The 16,829-nt window shown below is 38.5% G+C and overlaps 1 pseudogene; it reads right to left on the bottom strand.

Annotated features, from left to right (window-relative positions):
* Positions 1-7,585: 7,585 nt before the first annotated feature.
* LOC100661116 (olfactory receptor 2B11-like) lies at positions 7,586-15,633 on the bottom strand (annotated as a pseudogene).
* Between the last annotated feature and the right edge of the window lie 1,196 nt (positions 15,634-16,829).

Here is a 16,829-nt window from a genome sequence, read left to right as displayed (position 1 = left end):
TTTTTCCACTTAAGTAGGTTCTTTTTAGTTTCTTGTAGTAGTACTTTGTAGTTTTCTTTGTATAGGTCTTTTACATCTTTGGTAAGATTTATTCCTAAGTATTTTATCGTCTTGGGGGCTACTGTGAATGGTACTGGTTTGGTTGTTTCCTCTTCGATGTTCTTTTTGTTGATGCAGAGGAATCCAAGTGATTTTTGTATGTTTATCTTATAACCTGAGACTCTGCCAAACTCTTAGTTTCAGTAGTTTTCTGGAGGGTTCCTTAGGGTTTTCTGTGTATAAGATCATGTCATCTGCAAATAGAGATAATTTGACTTCCTCCTTGCCAATCCGGATGCCCTTTATTTCTTTGTCTAGCCTAATTGCTCTGGCTAGTACCTCTAGCACAATGTTGAATAAGAGTGTTGATAAAGGGCATCCTTGACTGGTTCCCGTTCTCAAGTAAAATGCTTTCAGGCTCTCTCCATTTAGAGTGATGTTGGCTGTTGGCTTTGTATAGATGCCCTTTATTATGTTGAGGAATTTTCCTTCAATTCCTATTTTGCTGAGAGTTTTTACCATAAATGGGTGTTGGACTTTGTGAAATGCCTTTTCTGCATCAATTGATAAGATCATGTGGTTTTTGTCTTTTGTTTTATTTATATGGTAGATTACATTAATGCTTTTTCTAATATTAAACCAGCCTTGCATACCTGGTATAAATCCCACTTGGTCAGGGTGGATTAATTTTTTGATATGTTGTTGAATTCTATTGGCTAGAATTTTGTTGAGGATTTTTGCATCTATGTTCATGAGGGATATAGGTCTACAATTTTCTTTTTTTGTGATGTCTTTACCTGGTTTTGGTATTAGGGAAATGGTGGCTTCATAGAATGAGTTAGGTAGTATTCCGTCATTTTCTATGCTTTGAAATACCTTTAGTAGTAGTGGTGTTAACTCTTCTGTGAAAGTTTGGTAGAACTCTGCAGTGAAGCCGTCCGGGCCAGGGCTTTTTTTTGTTGGGAGTTTTTTGATTACCATTTCAATCTCTTTTTTTGTTATGGGTCTATGTAGTTGTTCTACTTCTGAATGTGTTAGTTTAGGTAGGTAGTGTTTTTCCAGGAATTCATCCATTTCTTCTAGGTTTGCAAATTTGTTAGAGTACACTTTTTCGTAATAATCTGATGTGATTCTTTTAATTTCAGTTGGGTCTGTTGTGATGTGACCCATCTCGTTTCTTATTCGGGTTTTTTGTTTCCTTTTCTGTATTTCTTCAGTCAGTCTAGCCAATGGTTTATCAATTTTGTTAATTTTTTCAAAGAACCAGCTTTTGGCTTTGTTAAATTCTTTCAATTGTTTTTCTGTTCTTAATTCATTTAGTTCAGCTCTAATTTTTATTATTTGTTTTCTTCTGGTGCCTGATGGATTCTTTTGTTGCTCACTTTCTATTTGTTCAAGTTGTAGGGACAGTTCTCTGATTTTGGCTCTTTCTTCTTTTTGTATGTGTGCATTTATCGATATAAATTGGCCTCTGAGCACTGGTTTTGCTGTGTCCCATAGGTTTTGATAGGAAGTATTTTCATTCTCGTTGCATTCTATGAATTTCGTTATTCCCTCCTTAATGTCTTCTATAACCCAGTCTTTTTTGAGCAGGGTATTGTTCAGTTTCCAAGTATTTGATTTCTGTTCCCTAATTTTTCTGTTATTGATTTCCCCTTTTATGGCCTTGTGGTCTGAGAAGATGCTTTGTAATATTTCAATGTTTTGGATTCTGCAAAGGTTTGTTTTATGACCCAATATGTGGTCCATTCTAGAGAATGTTCCATGTGCGCTAGAAAAAAAAGTATACTTTGCAGCAGTTGGGTGGAGAGTTCTGTATAAGTCAATGAGGTCAAGTTGGTTTATTGTAGTAATTAGGTCTTCTGTGTCTCTGTTGAGCTTCTTACTGGGTGTCCTGTCCTTCTCCAAAATTGGTGTGTTGAAGTCTCCTACTATAATTGTGGAGGTGTCTATCTCCCTTTTCAGTTCTGTTAAAATTTAATTTATGTATCTTGCAGCCCTATCATTGGGTGCATAAATATTTAATATGGTTATTTCTTTCTGGTCAATTGTCCCTTTAATCATTATGTAGTGTCCTTCTTTATCCTTTGTGGTGGATTTAACTTTGAAGTCTATTTTGTCAGAAGTTAATATTGTTTCTCCTGTGGTTTTTTGATTGTTCTTTCCTTAATACATATTTTTCCATCCTTTGAGTTTTAGTTTGTTTGTGTCTCTAAGTCTAAGGTGTGTCTCTTGTAGGCAGCATATAGATGGATCGTGTTTCTTTATCCAGTCTGAGACTCTCTGTCTCTTTATTGGTGCATTTAATCCATTTACATTCAGCATAATTATAGAAAAGTATGTGTTTAGTGTTGTCATTTTGATGCCTTTTTATGTGTGTTGTTGACAATTTCATTTTTCCACTTGCTTTTTTGTGCTGAGAAGTTTTTCTTTGTGAATTGTGTGTTTCTCATTTTCATAGTATTTGACTTTATGTTTGCTGAGTCGTTACGTTTTTCTTGGTTTTTGTTTTGAGTTATGGAATTGTTAGACCTCTTTGTGGTTACCTTAATATTTACCCCTATTTTTCTAAGTAAAAACCTAACTTGTATTGTCCTATATCGCCTTGTATCCCTCTCCATATGGCAGTTCTATGCCACCTGTATTTAGTCCCTCTTTTGGATTATTGTGATCTTTTACATATTGACTTCAATGATTCCCTGTTTGAGCTTTTTTTTTTAATTAATCTTAATTTTTTTTTTATTTCCCTATTTGAGTTGATATCAGGATGTCCTGTCTGTGACCTTGTTTTTTGCTCGTATCTGAAATTATTGGTTTTCTGGCCAAACTATTTCCTTTAGTATTTCTTGTAGCTTTGGTTTGGTTTTTGCAAATTCTCTAAGCTTGTGCTTATCTGTAAATATCTTAATTTCGCCTTCATATTTCAGAGAGAGTTTTGCTGGATATATGATCCTTGGCTGCCAGTTTTTCTCCTTCAGTGCTCTGTATATGTCATCCCATTGCCTTCGTGCCTGCATGGTTTCTGCTGAGTAGTCTGAACTTATTGATTCTCCCTTGAAGGAAACCTTTCTTTTCTCCCTGGCTGCTTTTAAAATTTTCTCTTTATCTTTGGTTTTGGCGACTTTGATGATAATATGTCTTGGTGTTTTTCTTTTTGGATCAATCTTAAATGGGGTTCGATGAGCATCTTGGATAGATATCCTTTCGTTTTTCATGATGTCAGGGAAGTTTTCTGTCAGGAGTTCTTCAACTATTTTGTCTGTGTTTTCTGTCCTCCCTCCCTGTTCTGGGACTCCAATCACATGCAAGTTATCCTTCTTGATAGAGTCCCACATGATTCTTAGGGTTTCTTCATTTTTTTTAATACTTTTATCTGATTTTTTTTTTCAGCTATGTTGGTGTTAATTCCCTGGTCCTCCAGATTTCCCACTCTGCATTCCAATTGCTCGAGTCTGCTCCTCTGACTTCCTATTGCGTTGTCTAATTCTGTAATTTTATTGTTAATCTTTTGGATTTCTGAATGCTGTCTCTCTATGGATTCGTGCAACTTCTTAATTTTTCCACTATGTTCTTGAATAATCTTTTTGAGTTCTTCAACTGTTTTATCAGTGTGTTCCTTGGCTTTTTCTGCAGATTGCCTTATTTCATTTCTGAGGTCATCCCTGATGTCTTGAAGCATTCTGTAAGTTAGTTTTTTATATTCTGTATCTGATAATTCCAGGATTGTATCATCATTTGGGAAAGATTTTGATTCTTTTGTTTGGGGGGTTGTAGAAGCAGTCATGGTCTGCTTCTTTATGTGGTTTGATTTCAACTGCTGTCTCTGAGCCATCACTAAGATATTGTGGTGATTTATTCTATATTTGCTCACTGAGTCTTATCTTGTTTTGTTTTCTTTCAACATACGTGGATGGGCTATTAGATTGCGCTGTCTTGATTGTTGTAGCCCTTGACTTACTTATGACCTATTACCAGCTGGTTTGGGCTGTTACCAGACATATATGCCTGAGTCCATTCACTATTCTTGAGTAGACTCTGATTTTGGGTCATCAAGTGTGTGATGCACCCTGTCACCTATCCACCTTCAGAAGTAGTGGTGATAGTTGTGTGCACCAGATTCTAGTAGCAGATGGGGTTCACACTCCAGGGGGGGCAGGATGCTGACAGGCTTCCCCCAAGTGTCAGTGAGGTAGGTGTGTCTCTATTCCTAAAGCACCTTGGTGGGTGGGCTCTGCCTCTGTACCTTAGTCCCCCAATGCAAGTACCTCTACAGATTGGTAGGTGTCACCCTCTTTAGACCCCTAAGGCGGGAGGCTAGGTGGTCTGGGGGAGCTTCAGCCCTCAGTTCCCTGTTGTGGGTCAGTGAGGGCTTTGTTGAATACGCAGAGATATCAGACCTGGAAAACTTGTCTTTCCAGTAAATCCGCTGACTGGGACGCTGGTTCCAGGATCCGAAAACAGCCGCTGCTTCCCCGTAGTTGTTCACTCTTGGTCTCTGTCACTCAGATCAACTCTTTAAATCTGTGTTTGTTGGTCAGGGTTCATAGATTGTTATGTGTGTGATCGATTCACTTGTTTTTCCGAGTCTTTGTTGCAAGAGGGATCCGAGGTAGCATCTACCTAGTCAGCCACCTTGGCCCCCCTCCACTCTTTAACACTTTAAAGAGGTCTTTTGTAGGAGATATGCCGAATATAATATGTCATTTGATTTCTTGACTGCTGTTTCCATGGGTGTTGATTATAAATCCAAGTAAAACGAAATCCTTGACAACTTCAACATTTTGTCTCTTTATCATGATGTTGCTTATTGGTCCAGCTGTGAGAATTTTTGTTTTCTTTATGTTGAGGTGTAATCCGTACAGAAGGCTGTAGTTTTTGATCTTCATTATTAACTGCTTCAAGTCCTCTTCGCTTTCAGCAAGCAAGGTTATGTCAGCCACATATTGCAGGTTGTTAATGAGTCTTCCTCCAATTCTGAAGCCACATTCTTCTTCATATAGCCCAGCTTCTCAGATTATTTGCTCAGCTTACAGATTGTAAAAGTATAATGAATGATATAACCCTGATACATTGGAATATCTAGGACATCATTTTCACTTCATCTAATGGTCAATCAAGTCACTAAGGCCAGCCCTGATTTAAAGGAAGGGTTATTAGTTTTCACTTCTTACTGCAAGGAATAGAAATAAATTTGAGGCTGTCTTTCATCTGACACATCTATTTTGAGAAACATAGTCCTAACAATCTCAAATGTGTCCTAGTATTAAATCATACCATTATACATAGCTGCATGTATGGATCAACTTTCTTTGCATCAATGTGAAATTGCTTTTATCAACCTGCATCTGAGACCTATACTATTAAGAACATTTATAATAATAATAAAACTCTTTTAGATCTTTCTGTATGTTTAGTAAGGTTGTTCTAAGGACTTTGTGTTATTACACAGTGTCTGCTCTATGGCATCCATGGGAAAAATTCCTAAGAGGTCTTGATATCAGAAATATCGTTCTTTTACTTTTCTTAGAGAAACTCCTGTAATTCCTATTGCCTTTGTGCGTTGACTTTCAGAAAACCTTCCTTCATTTTTCTTTGTCTTAATTTTTATATGTTCAATATTTCAATTTTATATTTGGCTATGTCAATGTTTGGCATATACAAGACAGGGAGACAAAAACAAACAACTGAAGTGTAAATGAATCTAGAAAATGTAAAAAATATGTATGTATTTTATATGGTATTAGTATCATGGCTCCATTCTACTCAAGTACCGAACTTGGTGCTAGTCTACATGTCCTCATTTACTAGATGGATGACCTTGGTCAAGTTATTGTAATCTTTCTAACGATCAAATTCTTATATAAAACGGGGAAATAATATATGCAATTACATTGTGGGATTATTTTTAGATTGCATGAGGTGATGCATCTGCATCTGGTAAACCGTTAACAAATATTAGCTATTTCAATTACCTTAGACTTGTTATTTAAAGTTTTATTGTCTTTAACTCTGATCGTATTTATTTTTCGTTTTCCCATCTAAAATAAAATTTTGGGGGGAAAATAAGAAACGTTGCTATTTTTATTTGTGCCCATGTGTCTTAGTTATCTATTGCTGCTGTAACACACATACTACAAGTGGTGGCTTTAAAGAACAGGAATTTATTATCTCACAGATTTGGAGGCTAGAATTCCAAATCAGGGCATTGGCTCTAAGGGAGGGTCTTTCCTTGTTGGTAGCCCTCGGAGTTCTTTGGCTTTCCTTGATGTTTCTTGGTATTGCTTGGTATTCCTTGTTCTCTATCTTCCCTCTCTGTGCAGCTCTATGTTTATTCTGCTTTTTTCATAAGACACTGATTAGATGTGATTAGATTTAGGACCCAACCTACTCTGGTATGACCTAATTAAATTGACAAAAGAAAACCATTTCCAAATAGGGTAATATTTACAGGTACAGGAATTAAGATTGCACTTTTTTTTTTGGTGGGGGGAGGAGACACAATTCGGTCCATAGCACCATGAAACCTGGTATTAAAAAAAACCGTTGCCATTGAGTTAATTCTGACTCATAGCAACCCTATATGACACAGTAGAACTACCCCCATAGGGTTTCCAAGGAGCAACTGGTGGATTTGAACTGCTGACCTTTTGCTTAACAGCTGAGCTCTCATCACTGTGCCACCAGGGCTCCAAACTTAATATAGCCTTGCACATTTTAGCCATCTGTGATAGATGTAAGAAGTCTTGGTGACTCAATAAGGGCCATGGTGGTGCAGTGGTCAAAGCATTTGGCTGCTAACCAAAACGTTGGTGGCTCGAATCCACTAACCACTCCGTGGGAGACAGATGTGGTAGTCTGCTTATGTAAAGATTTACAGCGTTAAAAATCCTATGGGGCAATTCTCCTGTGTCCTGTAGGGTTGGTATGAGTCAGAATTGACTCGAAGGCAGTGTTTTGTTTGTGTGTGTGTGTGTGTGTGTGTGGCTCATGGTTCAGTGCTTGGCTACTAATGAAAAGTCAGTGGTTTGAACCCACCAGTGGCTCCATGGGAGAAAGACCTGGTGATCTGCTCCTGTAAAGATTACAGCATAGGAAACCCTATGGAGCAGTTCTACCCTGTCCTATAGAGCTGGTATGAGTTGGAATTGACTCAACAGCAGTGGATTTGGGGTATGATACATATGCTTGTACTTTTTGGTGTTAGGTGCTGTTGAGTGGGTTCTGACTCAGCAACCCATGTACAACAGACCAAAGCACAGCCCGGTTATGTGCCATCCTCAATAGTTGCTGTGCTTGAGCCCATTGTTGCAGCCACTATGTCAATCCATCTCATTGAGGGTCTTCCTCTTTTTTTGCTGACATTCTACCTTACCAAGCATGATGTCTGTGTCCAGGGACTGGTCCATATCCAAAATACAGAAGTCTCACCATCCTCGCTTCCAAAAAGCATGCTGGCTGTACTTCTTCCAAGACAGACTTCTTTGTTCTTCTGGAAATTCATGGTTTTTTCAATATCTTTTGCCAACACCATAATTCAAAGACATCAATTTTTCTTTAGTCTTCCTTATTCATTGTCTAGTTTTTGTATGCATATGAGAAAATTGAAAATACCATGGCTTGGGTCAGGTGCATCTTAGTCCTCAAGGTGACGTCTGCTTTTTAATACTTTGAAGACATCTTTTGCAGCAGATTTGCTTAATGCTTGTACTAGTTCCCAATTAATGGGGGAAATTTTCTATAGAAAGAAATTTGAACTACAGGAAAAGGCATCGTCTAAAGTCAAAGTAAGAAGAAAGCATACATCACATTCCTGAAAGTTTTTGAGAGTCATATAATTCATGGAGAGGAATATAAATTCATTTTAAGTGATATATGTTTCAATTTCATAACATGCATACAAAGTAGTAAGAGGGAAACTATGAGAGAAGATTTGAAAGAGACAAATGGAAGAAAAATAGGGAGATGAGAAGGGAGAAGGATAAGGAAATTAGAAATCAAGTAATTTGACAAATACTTATTAAACTCCAAGTCTATATAAACAATTCTGAAAACATATGGCATTTTAGAAGTAAAGAATTAATTGCAGAGGTGGAATTTTAGGCACTCTTATCACCTAGGAGGTAAAATGTTTTGGATGGGGTTTTGGGGCTCTCAGATCTCTCAAAAACCTACACTGTTTCATTATTAACTCATTAAGTGAAAGGTGTTTTAAGCACACAATACACCTATTAAGTGTACTTCAACAAATGGAAATGGCCACATCTCAGTTCATCTACAGATCCCCCAGATCCTTTCCAGGAGTCTTCTGAGGGCTCCTTTCACATCCTTATTCCTCAGGGTGTAGATGAAGGGATTGAGAGTGGGGGTGACTATGGAATAGCAGAGGGAGATAAACTTGCCCTGCTCTTGGGAGTAACTGGAAGGTGGCTGCAGATACATGTAAATGGCAGATAGGTAGAAGAGTGAGACCACCACCAGGTGGGAAGAACAGGTTCCAAAAGCCTTGTGCCATCTCTTGGAGGACTGGATCCTGAGCACTGCATGGGCAATGAAGGCATAGGAGAGAAGGATGAGAGCTAGGGGGACTAGCACAAAGAAGGCCACTAGTACAGCCAATGTCGCATCATTCATAGTCGTGTCAGCACGTGACAGCTTGATCATGGCTGGCACCTCACAGAAAAAGTTGTTTAGTACCTGCTGGCCACAGAAAAGCAACTGCACTGTCAAGACCACCTGAACTAGAGAGTTGCAGAAACCACAAACCGAGACCACAGCCACAAGCTGCTGGCAGAGAGGGCAGTGCATGATAACAGCATACCGGAAGGGCTCACAGATGGTCACATAACAGTCTAGGGCCATGGCGGCTAAGATGATGCACTCAGTGCAGCCCAACCAGTGGAAGATAGCATACTGCACTGTGCAGCCACCATAGCTGATGGTCTTCCTGGAGCTGCCCATGTTGAACAGCATCTATGGGACTGCGGTGGTGGTGTAGCAGAGATACAGGAAGGACAAGTGGCTGAGAAAGATGTGCATGGGGCTATGGAACAGGGCTTCTAGCTGGGACACCAAGACGATGGCAATTTTGTCCAAAATGGCCAGAATGTAGGAAACTAGAAGGACCACAGAAAGAGGAAGTTCCAGCCATGGTCTGTCAGAGACATCCAGCAGGATAAAGTTCTTAGGGGAATTCCCCAAGAAACTCTGGTTGCCACTTCTCATGCTGATGCATTATGCGACACCTGTAAAGAATTGAGAACATAGGAATGAAGCAAACCTGAGAGGAGGAATTAATGCTGGTCTTCATTCCTGCATCCATGTTTTCTTACTAAGGCGAGACCCTGTCTGATCTTCTTTACCTCTGTAGAGACTTGAATGTAGAAGTCAGACCAAGAGCCAGAACACCTGCAAATGTGTCCTTTCTCTACCTTCTACTCTGTGACTTTGAAAATGCTGTTTAATCTTTGTGAACCACAATTTTTCCATCTGTAAAATGGGGAGAAAATTCCTACTTTAACTACAAAGACTTGGGAAGGATAAAAGACATTATGTATGTGATAAGAGGAACATTATCATCTGGATAACAAGTTTCTTTCAATTCGGTCAAAGCCTGACATAGCTCCCATCATCATCAGGATGTCTGACTTCTCCCTGAAAACACATGGCACGAATTGTCCACTTTCTCAGGCTTTCTCATTTTGTCTTTTTGAGGCAGCGGTGGGAAGAAGGTGGGAGGTGGCATAAAGTAAGTGTAAGGGCTTTGTGAACAGTTAGAAGCTTTATTGATGTCAATACACCTTACTCACCTCCTAAGCTTTCATCTGGTTTCATCACCTCAAGGAGCTGCACCCTGGCTCTCTGGATCACACTGACTTCTCCCGTATGTAACTTATCTCACACAGGCATTCCTAGGTCTTGCTTTGGCAGTGACATTAGCACAAGTCAAGATTTTCTGAATCCCTTGAGTGGAGCAGCCAAGTCGTGTGTCTCTTCACCCCTGACTTGGTTATGGAGCTGAACTAGACCCTAAAACATAGAATTTTGACCACCAGAAGAAAGGCCTTGATTGGTATAAGAAATGTAGCTCCTAGAGTTGTTCACTAAAGGACCAGACTGCCTCTTGTTGTTAGATGCAGTCAAGTCAATTTCGATTTATAGAGACCTCATGTGACAGAGTAGAAGTGCCCCACAGGGATTTCTTGGCTGTGATTTTTATGGGAGCAGATCATTAGGTTTTCTCTCAAAGAGAAACCTGCTGGGTAGATTCCAACAGGCAACCTTGTGCTTAACAGCCAAGCACTTAACTGTTGTGCCACCAGGGCTCCTTAAACTGTCTCTAGAGCTAATGTTTGTCTGTCAGTTTGAGTGACATTTGAATTTCCTGAGCAACTTCTTTGCAATGAAACCGTCCCCTCTCAGTGATAGAAAACACAGTCAGCTTCATTTTTGGATGCCCTTATTGTTAGTGGGTATTGGTTTGCCAACAACTGACTCGCATGGCCTTTCACTGTGCTCTGTTGGCCTCCAACTCATACTGTTTCCCAACACTCTCTGCCCTGCTGAGAATTTATGGGTGTGGTTTCAAGGTTATGATGGGGATGATACGGTTTACGAAAGAATTGAAAAGAAATTAAATCCTGTATGCAGATAATTCATGATATTTTGTGCTTTATGCATAAACTGTGATCTGTTCAGCTTAGACGCTGTGACAAATACATTCCCTCTCTCTCTGGTCCTATATTTTAAAGCACTCTGCTACTTTTTGAAGGAAGAAAAGAAAATTACTCAAATCCAGGCTTTAAATCAATAAACTAGTGCAAATCTGCTTTCTTCCTTCTATTGTTTCAAAATTACATACTGTTTGTTATAAAGTTTCTGATATTCTGTGTTGTTGTTGCTGTTAGGTGCCGTTGAGTCGGTTCCGACTCATAGCGACCCTATGCACAACAGAACGAAACACTGCTGGGTCATGCATCATCCTTACAATCGTTGTTATGCTTGAGCTCATTGTTGCAGCCACTGTGTCAATCCACCTCATTGAGGGTCTTCCTCTTTTCCGCTGACCCTGTACTCTGCCAAGCATGATGTCCTTCTCCAGGGACTGATCCCTCATGAAAACATGTCCAAAGTAGGTAAGGCACAGTCTCACCATCCTTGCCTCTAAGGAGCATTCTGGCTGCACTTCTTTCAAGACAGATTTGTTCATTCTTTTGGCAGTCCATTCAATATTCTTTGCCAACACCACAGTTCAAAGACATCAACTGTTCTTCAGTCTTCCTTATTCATTGTCCAGCTTTCACATGCATACGATGCGATTCAAAATACCATGGCTTGGGTGAGGCACACCTTAGTCTTTGGGGTGACATCTTTGCACTTCAACACTTTGAAGAGGTCCTTTGCAGCAGATTTATCCAATGCAAAGCGTCTTTTGATTTCTTGACTGCTGCTTCCATGGCTGTTGATTGTGGATCCAAGGAAAATGAAATCCTTGACAACTTCAATCTTTTCTCTGTTTATCATGATGTTGCTCATTGGTCCAGTTGTGAGGATTTTTGTTTTCTTTAGGTGGAGGTACAGTCCATACTGAAGGCCGTGGTCTTTGATCTTCTTTAGTAAGTGCTTCAAGTCCTCTTCACTTTCAGCAAGCAACATTGTGTCTGCATAACACAGGTTGTTAACGAGTCTTCCCCCAAGCCTGATGCCCTGTTCTTTTTCATATAGTCCAGCTTCTCGGATTATTTGTTCAGCATACAGATTAAATAGGTAAGGTGAAAGAATACAACCGTGATGCACACCTTTCCTGACTTTAAACCAATCAGTATCCCCTTGTTCTGTCTGAACAACTGCCTCTTGATCTATGTAAAGGTTCCTCATGAGCACAATTAAGTGTTCTGGAATTCCCGTTCCTTGCAATGTTATCCATAATGTGTTATGATCCACACAGTCGAATGCCTTTGCATAGTCAATAAAACACAGGTAAACATCCTTCTGGTATTCTCTGCTTTCAGCCAGGATCCATCTGACATCAGCAATGATATCCCTGGTTTCATGTCCTCTTCTGAATCCAGCCTGAATTTCTGGCAGTTCCCTGTCGATATACTGCTGCTGCTGTTTTTGAATGATTCTGTGTATCACCCAATTATTGCACTTCTTCCCACTATTCTACCGGAAATATTTCTGGGATAAGCCTCATACAATACAGTTTTCCTTCTAACGAGAACTCATGATTCTCATTTTGACTCAATGAGCTATGGCAGGGAAAAGTCAGTCTAGACTACTTTTGAAGTTCAAAAGGCATAGTGTAGAGGCGGGGCCAAGATGGCAGACTAGGTAGACGCTACCTCGGATCCCTCTTGCAACAAAGACTCGGAAAAACAAGTGAATCAATCAAGTACATAACAATCTACGAACCCTGAATAACAAACACAGATTTAGAGATGGAAAACGAACAAATATGGGGAAGCAGCGATTGTTTTCAGAGCCTGGAGCCAGCGTCCGAGTCAGCGGATTTTCTGGAAAAACTAGTTTCCCAGTGATGGCTCGGAGACAGCAGTCCATATCAAACCACATAAAGAAGCAGACCATGACAGCTTCTACAACCCCCCAAACAAAAGAATCAAAATCTTTCCCAAATGAAGATACAATCCTGGAATTACCAGATACAGAATATAAAGAAACTAATTTACAGAATGCTTCAAGACATCAGAAATGAAATAAGGCAAACTGCAGAAAAAGCCAAGGAACACACTGATAAAACTGTTGAAGAACTCAAAAAGATTATTCAAGAACATAGTGGAAAAATTAATAAGTTGCAAGAATCCATAGAGACACACCATGTAGAAATCCAAAAGATTAACAATAAAATTACAGAATTAGACAACGCAATAGGAAGTCAGAGGAGCAGACTCGAGCAATTGGAATGCAGACTGGGACATCTGGAGGACCAGGGAATCAACACCAACATAGCTGAAAAAAATCAGATAAAAGAATTAAAAAAAATGAAGAAACCCTAAGAATCATGTGGGACTCTATCAAGAAGGATAACTTGCGTGTGATTGGAGTCCCAGAACAGTCAGGGAGGACAGAAAACACAGACAAAATAGTTGAAGAACTCCCTACAGAAAACTTCCCTGACATCATGAAAGATGAAAGGATATCTATCCAAGATGCTCATCGAACCCCATTTAAGATTGATCCAAAAAGAAAAACACCAAGACATATTATCATCAAACTCGCCAAAACCAAAGATAAAGAGAAAATTTTAAAAGCATCCAGGGAGAAAAGAAAGGTTTCCTTCAAGGGAGAATCGATAAGAATAAGTTCACACTACTCAGCAGAAACCACGCAGGCAAGAAGGGAATGGGACGATATATACAGAGCACTGAAGGAGAAAAACTGGCAGCCAAGGATCATATATCCAGCAAAACTCTCTCTGAAATATGAAGGCGAAATTAAGATATTTACAGATAAACACAAGTTTAGAGAATTTGCAAAAACCAAACCAAAGCTACAAGAAATACTAAAGGATACTGCTTGGTCAGAAAACCAATAATATCAGATACCGGCACAACATAAGGTCACAAAACAGAACATCCTGATATCAACTCAAATAGGGAAATCACAAAAACAAATTAAGATTAACTAAAAAAAATACTCATAACAGGGAATCAAGGAAGTCAATATGTAAAAGATCACAATAATCAAAAAGAGGGACTGAATACAGGAGGCAAGAACTGCCATATGGAGAGTGATACAAGGCGATATAGAATGATACAAGTTAGGTTTTTACTTAGAAAAATAGGGGTAAATAATAAGGTAACCACAAAGAGGTATAACAACTCCATAACTCAAGATAAAAGCCAAGAAAAACGTAACGACTCAACAAACATAAAGTCAAACACTACGAAAATGAGGATCTCACAATTTACTAAGAAAAACGTCTCAGCACAAAAAAGTAAGTGGAAAAATGAAACTGTCAACAACAGACATAAAAAGGCATCAAAATGACAACACTAAACACTTATTTATCTATAATTACGCTGAATGTAAATGGACTAAATGCACCAAAAAAGAGACAGAGAGTCACGGACTGGATAAAGAAACACGATCCATCTATATGCTGCCTACAAGAGACACACCTTAGACTTAGAGACACAAACAAACTAAAACTCAAAGGATGGAAAAAATATATCAAGCAAACAATAAGCAAAAAAGAAGAGGAGTAGCAATATTAATTTCTGACAAAATAGACTTTAGACTTAAATCCACCACAAAGGATAAAGAAGGACACTACATAATGATAAAAGGGACAATTGATCAGGAAGACATAACCATATTAAATATTTATGCACCCAATGACAGGGCTACAAGGTACATAAATCAAATTTTAACAGAATTGAAAAGTGAGATAAACACTTCCACAATTATAGTAGGAGACTTCAACACACCACTTTCGGAGAAGGACAGGACATCCAGTAAGAAGCTCAATAGAGACACGGAAGACCTAATTACAACAATCAACCAACTTGACCTCATTGACTTATACAGAACTCTCCACCCAACTACTGCAAAATATACTTTTTTTCTAGTGCACATGGATATTCTCTAGAATAGACCACATATTAGGTCATAAAACAAACCTTTGCAGGGTCCAAAACATTGAAATATTACAAAGCATCTTCTCAGACCACAAGGTAATAAAACTAGAAATCAATAACAGAAAAACTAGGGAAAAGAAATCAAATACTTGGAAAATGAACAATAACCTCCTGAAAAAAGACTGGATTATAGATGATATCAAGGAAGGAATAAGGAAATTCATAGAATGCAAAGAGAATGAAAATACTTCCTATCAAAACCTCTGGGACACAGCAAAAGCAGTGCTCAGAGGCCAATTTATATCGATAAATGCACACATACAAAAAGAATAAAGAGCCAGAATCAGAGAACTGTCCCCACAACTTGAACAAATAGAAAGTGAGCAACAAAAGAATCCATCAGGCACCAGAAGAAAACAAATAATAAAAATTAGAGCTGAACTAAATGAATTAAAAAAATTAGAGAACAGAAAAACAATTGAAAGAATTAACGAAGCCAAAAGCTGGTTCTTTGAAAAAATTAACAAAATTGATAAACCATTGGCTAGACTGACTAAAGAAATACAGAAAAGGAAACAAATAACCCGAATAAGAAACGAGAAGGGCCACATCACAACAGAACCAACTGAAATTAAAAGAATCACCTCAGATTATTATGAAAAAGTGTACTCTAACAAATTTGCAAACCTAGAAGAAATGGATGAATTCCTGGAAATACACTACCTACCTAAACTAACACATTCAGAAGTAGAACAACTACATAGACCCATAACAAAAAAAGAGATTGAAACGGTAATCAAAAAACTCCCAACAAAAAAAAAGCCCTGGCCCGGACGGTTTCACTGCAGACTTCTACCAAACTTTCACAGAAGAGTTAACACCACTACTACTAAAGGTATTCCAAAGCATAGAAAATGACGGAATACTACCCAACTCATTCTATGAAGCCACCATCTCCCTGATACCAAAACCAGGTAAAGACATTACAAAAAAAGAAAATTACAGACCTGTATCCCTCATGAACATAGATGCAAAAATCCTCAACAAAATTCTAGCCAATAGAATTCAACAACATATCAAAAAAATAATTCACCATGATCAAGTGGGATTTACACCAGGTATGCAAGCCTGGTTTAATATCAGAAAAACCATTAATGTAATCCATCACATAAATAAAACAAAAGACAAAAACCACATGATCTTATCAATTGATGCAGAAAAGGCATTTCACAAAGTCCAACACCCATTTATGATAAAAACTCTCAGCAAAATAGGAATTGAAGGAAAATTCCTCAACATAATGAAGGGCATCTATGCAAAGCCAACAGCCAATATCACTCTAAATGGAGAGAACCTGAAAGCATTTCCCTTGAGAACGGGAACCAGACAAGGATGCCCTTTATCAACACTCTTATTCAACATCGTGCTAGAAGTCCTAGCCAGGGCAATTAGGCTAAACAAAGAAATAAAAGACATCTGAATTGGCAAGGAGGAAGTAAAATTATCCCTATTTGCAGATGACATGATCTTATACACAGAAAACCCTAAGGAATCCTCCAGAAAACTACTGAAACTAATAGAAGAGTTTGGCAGAGTCTCAGGTTATAAAATAAACATACAAAAATCACTTGGATTCCTCTACATCAACAAAAAGAACACCGAAGAGGAAATAACCAAATCAATACCATTCACAGTAGCCACCAAGAAGATAAAATACTTAGGAATAAATCTTACCAAGGATGTAAAAGACCTATACAAAGAAAACTACAAAGCTCTACTACAAGAAATTCAAAAGGACATACTTAAGTGGAAAAACATACCTTGCTCATGGGTAGGAAGACTTAACATAGTAAAAATGTCTATTCTACCAAAAGCCGTCTTTACATACAATGCACTTCCGATCCAAATTCCAATGTCATTTTTTAAGGTGATAGAGAAACAAATCACCAATTTCATATGGAAGGGAAAGAAGCCTCGGATAAGCAAAGCATTACTGAAAAAGAAGAAGAAAGTGGGAAGCCTCACTCTACCTGATTTCAGAAGCTGTTATACAGCCACAGTAGTCAAAACAGCCTGGTACTGGGAGAAGAACAGGCACATAGACCAATGGAACAGAATTGAGAACCCAGATATAAATCCATCCACATATGAGCAGCAGATATTTGACAAAGGACCAGTGTCAGTTAATTGGGG

Source organism: Loxodonta africana, unplaced genomic scaffold (assembly GCF_030014295.1).
Source record: "Loxodonta africana isolate mLoxAfr1 unplaced genomic scaffold, mLoxAfr1.hap2 scaffold_55, whole genome shotgun sequence".
NCBI classification, from domain to species: domain Eukaryota; kingdom Metazoa; phylum Chordata; class Mammalia; order Proboscidea; family Elephantidae; genus Loxodonta; species Loxodonta africana.
Note: the sequence above shows the minus strand (reverse complement) of the source record. Positions and strands in the feature narration are given on the sequence as shown.